Raw genomic sequence first — 8,546 nt, 5'->3', positions numbered from 1 at the left:
CAACATTTTATCCATCACTCAGATTTTGCACAATTTGGCTCTCTTCTTTGTAGTTATAAGCAGAGAAAATTTTCTAATCTCGTTTTAAATATTTTCTTTCTTGTAAAGACTTCTTCAACCATCCAATTTAAAGTTGACTTCTCTTGTTATTTTTACTCATAGAAATCTATTCATTTCCTTTAATACATGATGTAATTAATATCCATAATTTCATTTACTTGTTGATTATATTTCCCATAAAATGTTATGCTTCTTGAGAACAAAGACCATAGACACCTATTCAGTATTGTCTATATCATATCTAGCATGACATAAAGAATGAATTAATGAATAAGCCAGAATTTTCCTTCAAAGTTTTCTAACCCTGAGCACATTAGCAGCAATGTCAAAAATTGTGACTTTCTACATTGACTTTAAAGCAAAACCAATTTTAGAAAGGATAATGCATATAGAGAACTCACATGCAATTAGCTATGTAGTATCCTGGGCTCTGCTATTGAAATTTTAATTTTCATAAAGTTAGAATGCATGAGGTTCTATCATATTCAGAATTCACTTTCCAATCTATCAAAGTTATCTGTAGACATAATTGATGGAAACAAACAAATCTACTTCCTTCTCTTGGTATAATATGGAAAAAATTCTCCACCCCAGGAGTTGCAACACGTACTGCGCTCAGCTTTTCACTGCCTATATCTCCATAGCCCTGGATCAACCCAACCCCTGAGATATTCATTATTCTTTATTTAACTCACATATTTTTCCATGTATTCTTTGAGAATCATCATGTAATGATACATAAATGTGACAATATATTTTTTAAATTAAAACTTCAGCAGAGTACAGTGGTTCATGTTGTAATATCAGGAACTTGGTAGGCTGAGGCAGGATGATTAGCAAGTTCCAGGCCAGGCTCAGCAACGTAGTGAAACCCTGTCTCAAAATAAAAAGTAGAAAGGGTTGGGAATGTGGCTCAGTAGTGTAGTACTTCTGGGTTCAATCCCCCATACTGAAAAAAATAAATAAAAACTTCATCAAAGATATTAACATATGAAATGTTATAACACAATATGATAAATTGATATTGTTGGCAGAGGGCATAACAAAACAGCCATGAAGGAACATTAACCGAATGCATCTATGGAAGAGTAGTTCTTAATTCTTCAAAATCAGGAACCCAGCCTTGGGGGGGCCTAGAATATATTTTGTTTGTGTCCATGATGCTAAGAATAAGCCCTAAGGCCACTTTCATCTCCAATGCTTTCCTACAAAACATTTCTGAAACTAACTACACCTAACTCTTATGCTGTCCCACCATGATAATCTGATCCAGGTCTAAAATTTCTTCCACAGAACTCACAAATTACATATTTTCTTCTCATTCAGTTCACCTTATATATATTGGATATCAAATAATGACTTTCATTATTAAAAAAAGTAACAATAAGATTTTTTTTTAATTTCTATGGAGAAGGAATGCTATTTACTATAGAATCAGGGAGAGAGAGGTCAATTAAACTATAACACTGAATAATAAACAGACTATACAGGTACATGCTTTATTTGCAGACCTAGATATTTCATAAGGATGCAGAAATAGAGCATGACCTATTTCCGTAACCTTGAACAAGGTCCCAAATTACTTTAAACAGAGTTGTTATTACACATGAGTCAATCTATCAGTGTTATACTTTTAAGAATATAACTTTGATTTTAAACATCATCCATTAAAATGTGTTCATTTGCGGGTACAATGGAATCAACATGGTCCTGAAATCAGAGATAGAGTGAGTCTTGATATCTGTTGGTTTAATAAATTTCTGTGAGAAATAATTTTAACTCTTATCTTTTAAAAATGAATAATTAACACATTAAAGTAATTTTAGTTCAAAGTCTAAAGACAGGAGAAATATTAAATATATGAAACGAAAATCACCAGTTCCTAAATACATATAAACATACCAATTTATATCTGAATTATAATTTATTTTATGCTTATTACTCACATAACCACAACAGAATTTGGTATAAGTAAGTGTTCATAATATTGTGAGCTCAACAAATTTTTTTTAACATTTAAAACTTAACAAAACCAAATAGGTAGCAAGGTTTGATCATAAAGAATATTTTTGTATAAAGATAATAAATCATAGCATGATTCTTACTTTCAGGCACACGTTCAGATATTTTATATTTTCCTTATTAATAAGGAATTAAAATGGGAATTAGGTCTTAATTACAGTTGAATACCTGCTTGCATTCTTAGGCAAAGTAATTTTAACTGTAGGTAAATATGAAAAATCCAGAAGCACAAAAATGTTTTATGCAAAATGGCTTTGAAGCTTAGTGTAAGGGGAACACCAATTTATAGGTAAGACTCAACACATCTCAGCATCAATTTACCAGTACAGCTAGAAATGTCTGACCTACCCTTAGAAAATCTTAGGACAAAAAGGAAAGAAATAATTCAATATTGCCTTGCCTCCATTTAATTAAAGCTGTAGAGCTTTAACTCCTCTCCCTCTTCTGCCAGACTTCTGGCAAAGAAAAGTGTAAGCACTTTGTCCTTCACTTCTTTGCATAAATGTGATTTGCCTGTGAGTCACCATTTACTGGAAGCTGAGAGAAATTATTAAAATAATGTGCCACTGTATTTCAACTGAAATAATGATATATTTTTGACTATTGAAGGCATTTGTATAATATACAGAATCTGACTTGTTATACCCTTCCATTGTAACATGGCGGTAAAGAAGCTTGCTTAGTGACTCTCAGATTGTAAAGTTCTTAAAAATTCCTACACAGTTGTTTCCTATCACATGTGTGGATCCATCCGCCATATATTCATCACAGTAATCCACTGAACAAACATGCACAGAAAAGCCAGACACACCACAATGAGTTAGAAGATGAATAAGAAATGTTTCCTCCAAAATTCATGCTGTTTTCAAGCAGATGTAGAAATGGTAGTCACTCAGGTTACCAATGAAAGAACTTAAATGAAGAGATAATATTTGAATAGAATTAGAAAGGAAAAAGAAACTTTCATAAATTTTTTTCCTTTGGGGCTGGGTTTGTGGTTCAGTGGGTAGAGCACTTGCCTGGCATGTGTGAGGCCCTGGGTTCGATCCTCAGCACTGCATATAAATAAAATAAAGGTCCACTGACAACTAAAAAAATATTTAAAAAATAAAAAATTAAAATTAAAAAATATATTTTCCTTTAAAATTAATTATATGTTTCTTTTCTTCTACCTGTATATCATTGATGTTTCCTCTTTTTGATGCTATTTTTTAAATGATTGAAGACTCCAATTTTATGCCTTAAGTATTTCATTTAGTCATAAGTGTCTAAAACACACCTAAGGGAATAATTTCTTTGTTCTAAGTATTGTGATTTATGTTCTAAGTTACATTATGCAATATCTAGGTCAATATATAAATCATGAGACTCTTATTTACATCTCTACCTCGAGAACTTAAGGCGTAAGAAACATAACATCTTGGCTCTCCTATATTCTAAAATCATAAGAGTTAAGAAATCACCGAAAGACAGAAGTACTGATAAATGTTAGTGCATCCGTTATGTTAAATACAAAACACAATGGGCAGTTCAAATATAAAAATCAATCTAACAGGAAAAGATTTCAAATGTAAGCTTATTCATTAGAAAATGGTTCACTTACATGAAACAAAGATTTGCTGAATTATCAATTCCCTTTTGGAAAAAAAAAATCTTGAAAAATTCAGGAATGTGCAGGAGTGAACTTACCAGTTTTAAAGTTTCTTTGCTGTATTTACTGCCCATATGTTGACTTCATTCTCTAAAATATAGTTAGCATGGGAACCCACATTTTTTAATATGAATATACCAACCAAATTGATTTCTATTTTTATAATTAAAAGCCTTAAGCCTCAGCTAAATCAGAGAAATAAGAAGGAAACAGAACCACCAGGCCAGCAAAACAACATGCAATATTTATGCCACCAAGCATTGCCTACTTTCAACAGAATAAAACTTAGCTGTATTATTCCATTAATAATATATTCTGTTTGCTCAACACCATGAACAATCCATTTGTCATGCATACATTCTTGCTATTTAACTTTGAATTGATCCTGATATGGCTTTATACGTGATTTACTTTCAGATATATATAAAAATCTTCCCTAACTTACAATTTTAAAGTCTTGGATAAGATTTTCCTGGCTCTACAATGACAATCATTAAAATGTAGTGAAGCCTTATATAGCAATTCAGGAACTGTTCTCTAACTAAGGGACTAACTGTTTAAGAGGTGTAGTACTTTTGAGGTTTGAAGTTCCTGTGTAAGTCTGCCTCATGGATGCTCCCTTAAGTTTGCCAAGCTACACCAGATGTCAGTCATGTCTCCTGAGAAGATTTGGCTGGTTTCTTCAATGCTGGCAATGCCAGCCAGTTGTATACTGTGGCTACCCCTTTATTCTGTTGGCAGATAGTTACACAGAAGGCACACAGACATATGCACATATTTAATTCCTAGGGAGGAACATGGCTGCCAACTCCTTTGTAGTCAACTCCCTAGTGAACTCAGCTGGAACGCTCTGAATATTCTTCACTCTACTTTGCTCTTCTCGCTAAAGGCCTAAAACTAAATTTAGTGTTTGAAATCAGTCACCTCTGTGACTTCCCTTGGTATCATCATAGTTTGCATTTGAATTTCCAAATAAAGGGAGTGGAGGAGGTTTGGGGAGAAAGAGGAAGATGAGGGTTTCTTATGTGGATAGAGTATCATGGGTATGTATTATTAGCAGCTATGGAAGAAAATCACTTGAGAAAAAGTTTGAAAGAGGTAATTGTTGGAAAGCATGTAAAATGACAGTGTAAGATGAAGGGAAAGTTATTAGTGGAGGAGGTGTAAGAAAGAGATATTCTATGTAGAATAAACTGATTATTTCCTCTTGGCCAAACTAAGCCTAGACTTATGAGAACTGGGGAAGTATTATTTCCTTGATTTTTTTCCCTGAAATCCTTTTTCTTCAGGATTGAGAGTGGGACTGAGATGAATAGAAGCAGTCCTGGCAAGCTAACCTTGACTCCTTCCTAGAAGTTAGACAATAAAATTAACAGCTAATGTTAATTATTAAGTGTTTTATGTCACTTGTTTTCTAATAAATTAGCCTAATCCAATTGATCTGCCATAACAAAATACCACAAACTGGTATCTTAGAAAATACAGACATTTATATCTCATAATTCTGGAAGTGAGAATATCTAAGATCAAATCACCAGTAGCTTACTTTCTAGTAAAGGCCTACTTCCTGGTTCCTACATGGCACCTTCTAGCTTATATAGTTACAGTGGAATGAGTCATTGAGCTACCTGCCGAAGGCACTTTAGTTTCCTTTTTCCAACCCTGGGGATTAAACCCAGGTCCTCACTCATACTAGGCAAATAGTCTACCACTGAGCTACCTCCCCATCCCTTTTTATTTTTATTTTGAGACAGGGTCTCACTAAATTGCAAAGACTTGCCTACAACTTCTGATCTTCCTGACTCAGACTCTGGAGTATCTAGGAATAGAGATATACATCACCACACCCAGATTTTCTTTTCTTTTCTTTCTTTTTTTTTTTTTTTTTTTTTTGATCTGATGGTGCCTTCTATTCATGAGTCTGATCCTGACATTGGCTTGGAGGCAGAGGCGGCCCTCCCCTGAACTTCCAAAGGAGATAAAGGGACCAGTTGGAGGAAGGGCCTTCAGGCACCCAAGGGTACAAGTGTGTGACGGCCACCCCATGGAACTCAGCAGGGATCACAAAGTTCCAACCTCAGTTTGTTCTCAGAGCAACAAGCATGGCATGGGGTTTGGGGGCTTCAGTGTTGGAGACAAGGGCAGGGTTGCAGTCTGTCTTCTTGGCCTGGGAATATTTGGGATCCCCCAGCTGGGTCATCCAGATCACCCTTCTGGAATCGCCAGCTCTCTCCTCTCTCCTCAGTGGACAGGCGAGTGGGTGGGAGGGCAGCTTCACCCAGCAGAAGACACCATCTCCTCTCCATGGGACACCCAGTCCCTCTCCTGGACAGGACCCCTGGGACCACACAGGTGTATCCATATCTCCGTGTCCACAAGGTAAATGTTGCCCATTTTGTGCTCTCTGACCCACAGCTCTCTGTCTTTGGCCAGGTCCACTTTTCGAAGCAGTTGGTCCACGGCTCAACTGTGCTTTGGTTGAACATGTCCGTCTCGTGCCGCAGCTGTGTGTACTGGCACAAATGTTGCCGGATCATCTACGCCCTCTCCACTTCCAGCCACTCCAGCTCCAAAGTGGTGGTCACCATGTCTTCAAACCACTTGGACTGGGCCTGGTTGTAGAGGTCCACACCAGCCTGTGTGGACTTCCTCCGTGCCTTCTTGATGTCCTCCTCCGTCTTGTTGCTCAGCTTGATCTCCAGCTGCTGGGTCTTCATCTCCAGGTTTCTCTGCCGCTCTGTGAGGGCTTTCCAGGCCTTCTCCACTGATGCATAGCAGTTGGCGAGTTGCTTGCGGAGGTCAGCGATATGGTGGTCACACTTTTTTATGTCTTTCTTGAAGTTCTCACGAAAGTTCATTAGGGGCTTCTCTACCTCACTGTCAAGTTTGGCGGAGAACTTGAGATGAACTTCTTGCTTCATCTGCCAGGTTCTTCTTCACCTGAGCCCACGCTTCTCCCAGGGAGCCTTCCTCCTGTGCAGCCAACGAGTTCTGGGAGAGCTTTGCCAAGTTCTTTGCATATTCTTCTTCAATCTTTATCCTCTCTCAGATGAATTCAGACATTTCTTTCTGCATTTGTTTGCCCTTCAGTTGCTTTTGGAGTAGCAGTTCGAACCCCGCCATGGTGCCATTGCCTTGGGGGTCTTTCTTATCAGCTCAGAAGTAGTCACAGTAGCTCCACTCCATTGGCTTCAGCAGCTGCTATTCAGGCATTGTGTCTGGGTGAGGGAACGTCACGCAATTTATCATCTTCTCTGTGTGGTCACCTTTATTTTCAAAATTATATATTTTGTCTTCATTGCCTGAAGTTCTGTCCAAGTGGTCTCCTCTGTTGGTGCTACTTTCCATTGATTTTTTATCTTGGTTTATTGATTTCTTCATTTCAAAGATTTCTTCTAGATTTCTTCTCAGGATCTTCATCTCTTTCTTTAAGATATCTTCCCTCTCCTGAAACATAGCTCTGATTTCATTCTTTATATCCTCCTTAAAGTTGTGAAGCAGTTTTACTAAGTATATTCTGAACTCCTCTGACATTTCTTCTACTGGTTTGTCAATGAAGTCTATAATTGGAGCATCCTGATTTGTTTGGAGTGCTTTATTCCCTTTTTTTTTTTTTTTTTCATTTTGTTTGTGTGTCTTTCATTTAGCTGTAGGGATCTGAGGTAGTACAGTTTCTACCCTGTAGATTTATAGTGTCCCTGTAGGTTTCCAGTACCTCACAAATCTGGGTTTCAGTTTCCATAGGCTCCGCCATGCCGCAGTCCCAAGATGATTCCTGGATCGCAGATGATTGATCCAGATTTTCTTTATTTATTTTCTTTCTTAATTTTTTGTTGGGGGCTGTGCCAGCCAGAATGGCGCCTGATCACATCAGAGGTGGGGAGGTTAATTAACATAAGCCACTCAGGTGATTTATCACTGGCCATATTCAGTTAAGTCCACGCGCAGAAGGCATGCACAGGTGTTCCTGAGCGCGCCTGCTCGGGCCTGCTCCTTTTAACCCTTGCCTGTGATGGGGCAGTTGGCTCCTCGCCTGATCGCAACTGGCGTGGCCCCGCCCTCCGCCTCCTGGAGGGAATATAAGTGGGCAGTGGGTGGGGGAAGCAAGAGTAAGGAGCAGCAGCAGGCAGAGAAAAGTGACAAGAAGAAAAGAAGCAGTGAGTAGGGGCAGCGGCTCGCAGAGAGAAGCAGTGCACCTTTAGCACATACTCCTAGCATGCACCTTTAGTTCACAGGATGCAGGACGCACCTTTAAGAAGAAGAAGCAGAACTAAGAAGAAATAGATCTCTGATAAGCGTAGAAGCCTCTCTTTCTCTAAAACTTTCTCTCTAAGCAAAGTCTCTCTTCCTCTAAGCAAAGTCTCTCTTCCTGATAAGCAAAGTTTCTCTTCCTCTAAGCAAAGCCTATCTTTCTCTCAAAACCTCTCTTCCTCTATAGTGAATATAGGAAAAATAGTTTATTTCCAGGCCCCTCCAATAAATACCTGCACAATTGTTGCCGCTGGCGGCGACAATTTTTGCTCTGCTGTGGATTGAACCAGGTTCTGATATATGCTAAGCAGTGCTCTATCACTGAGCTACCGGCCCAGCTCTAGAGCCTCTTAAAGGAATACTAATCTGATTTCTGTGAACTCTGACCCCATGATTTTATCACCTCCCAAAGAGCCTGCTTTATAATGTTATCACTTTGGGGCTTAGGCTTTTTATACATGAATTTTCAGGGTATACAAGCAGAAAGTCATGACCACCTGAAATTGTGGCCAATTTATGCATTTAATTATGGAAAGATTTCTTTATGACTATCTATATAAAA

The 8,546-nt window shown here is 38.0% G+C and overlaps 1 pseudogene; it reads right to left on the bottom strand.

Annotated features, from left to right (window-relative positions):
* Positions 1–6,007: 6,007 nt before the first annotated feature.
* Positions 6,008–6,982, bottom strand: LOC124985592 (growth arrest-specific protein 7-like; annotated as a pseudogene).
* Between the last annotated feature and the right edge of the window lie 1,564 nt (positions 6,983–8,546).

The sequence above is a fragment of the Sciurus carolinensis genome, chromosome 5 (assembly GCF_902686445.1).
Source record: "Sciurus carolinensis chromosome 5, mSciCar1.2, whole genome shotgun sequence".
NCBI classification, from domain to species: Eukaryota; Metazoa; Chordata; class Mammalia; order Rodentia; family Sciuridae; genus Sciurus; species Sciurus carolinensis.
This window is presented reverse-complemented; position numbering and strand designations above follow the sequence as displayed.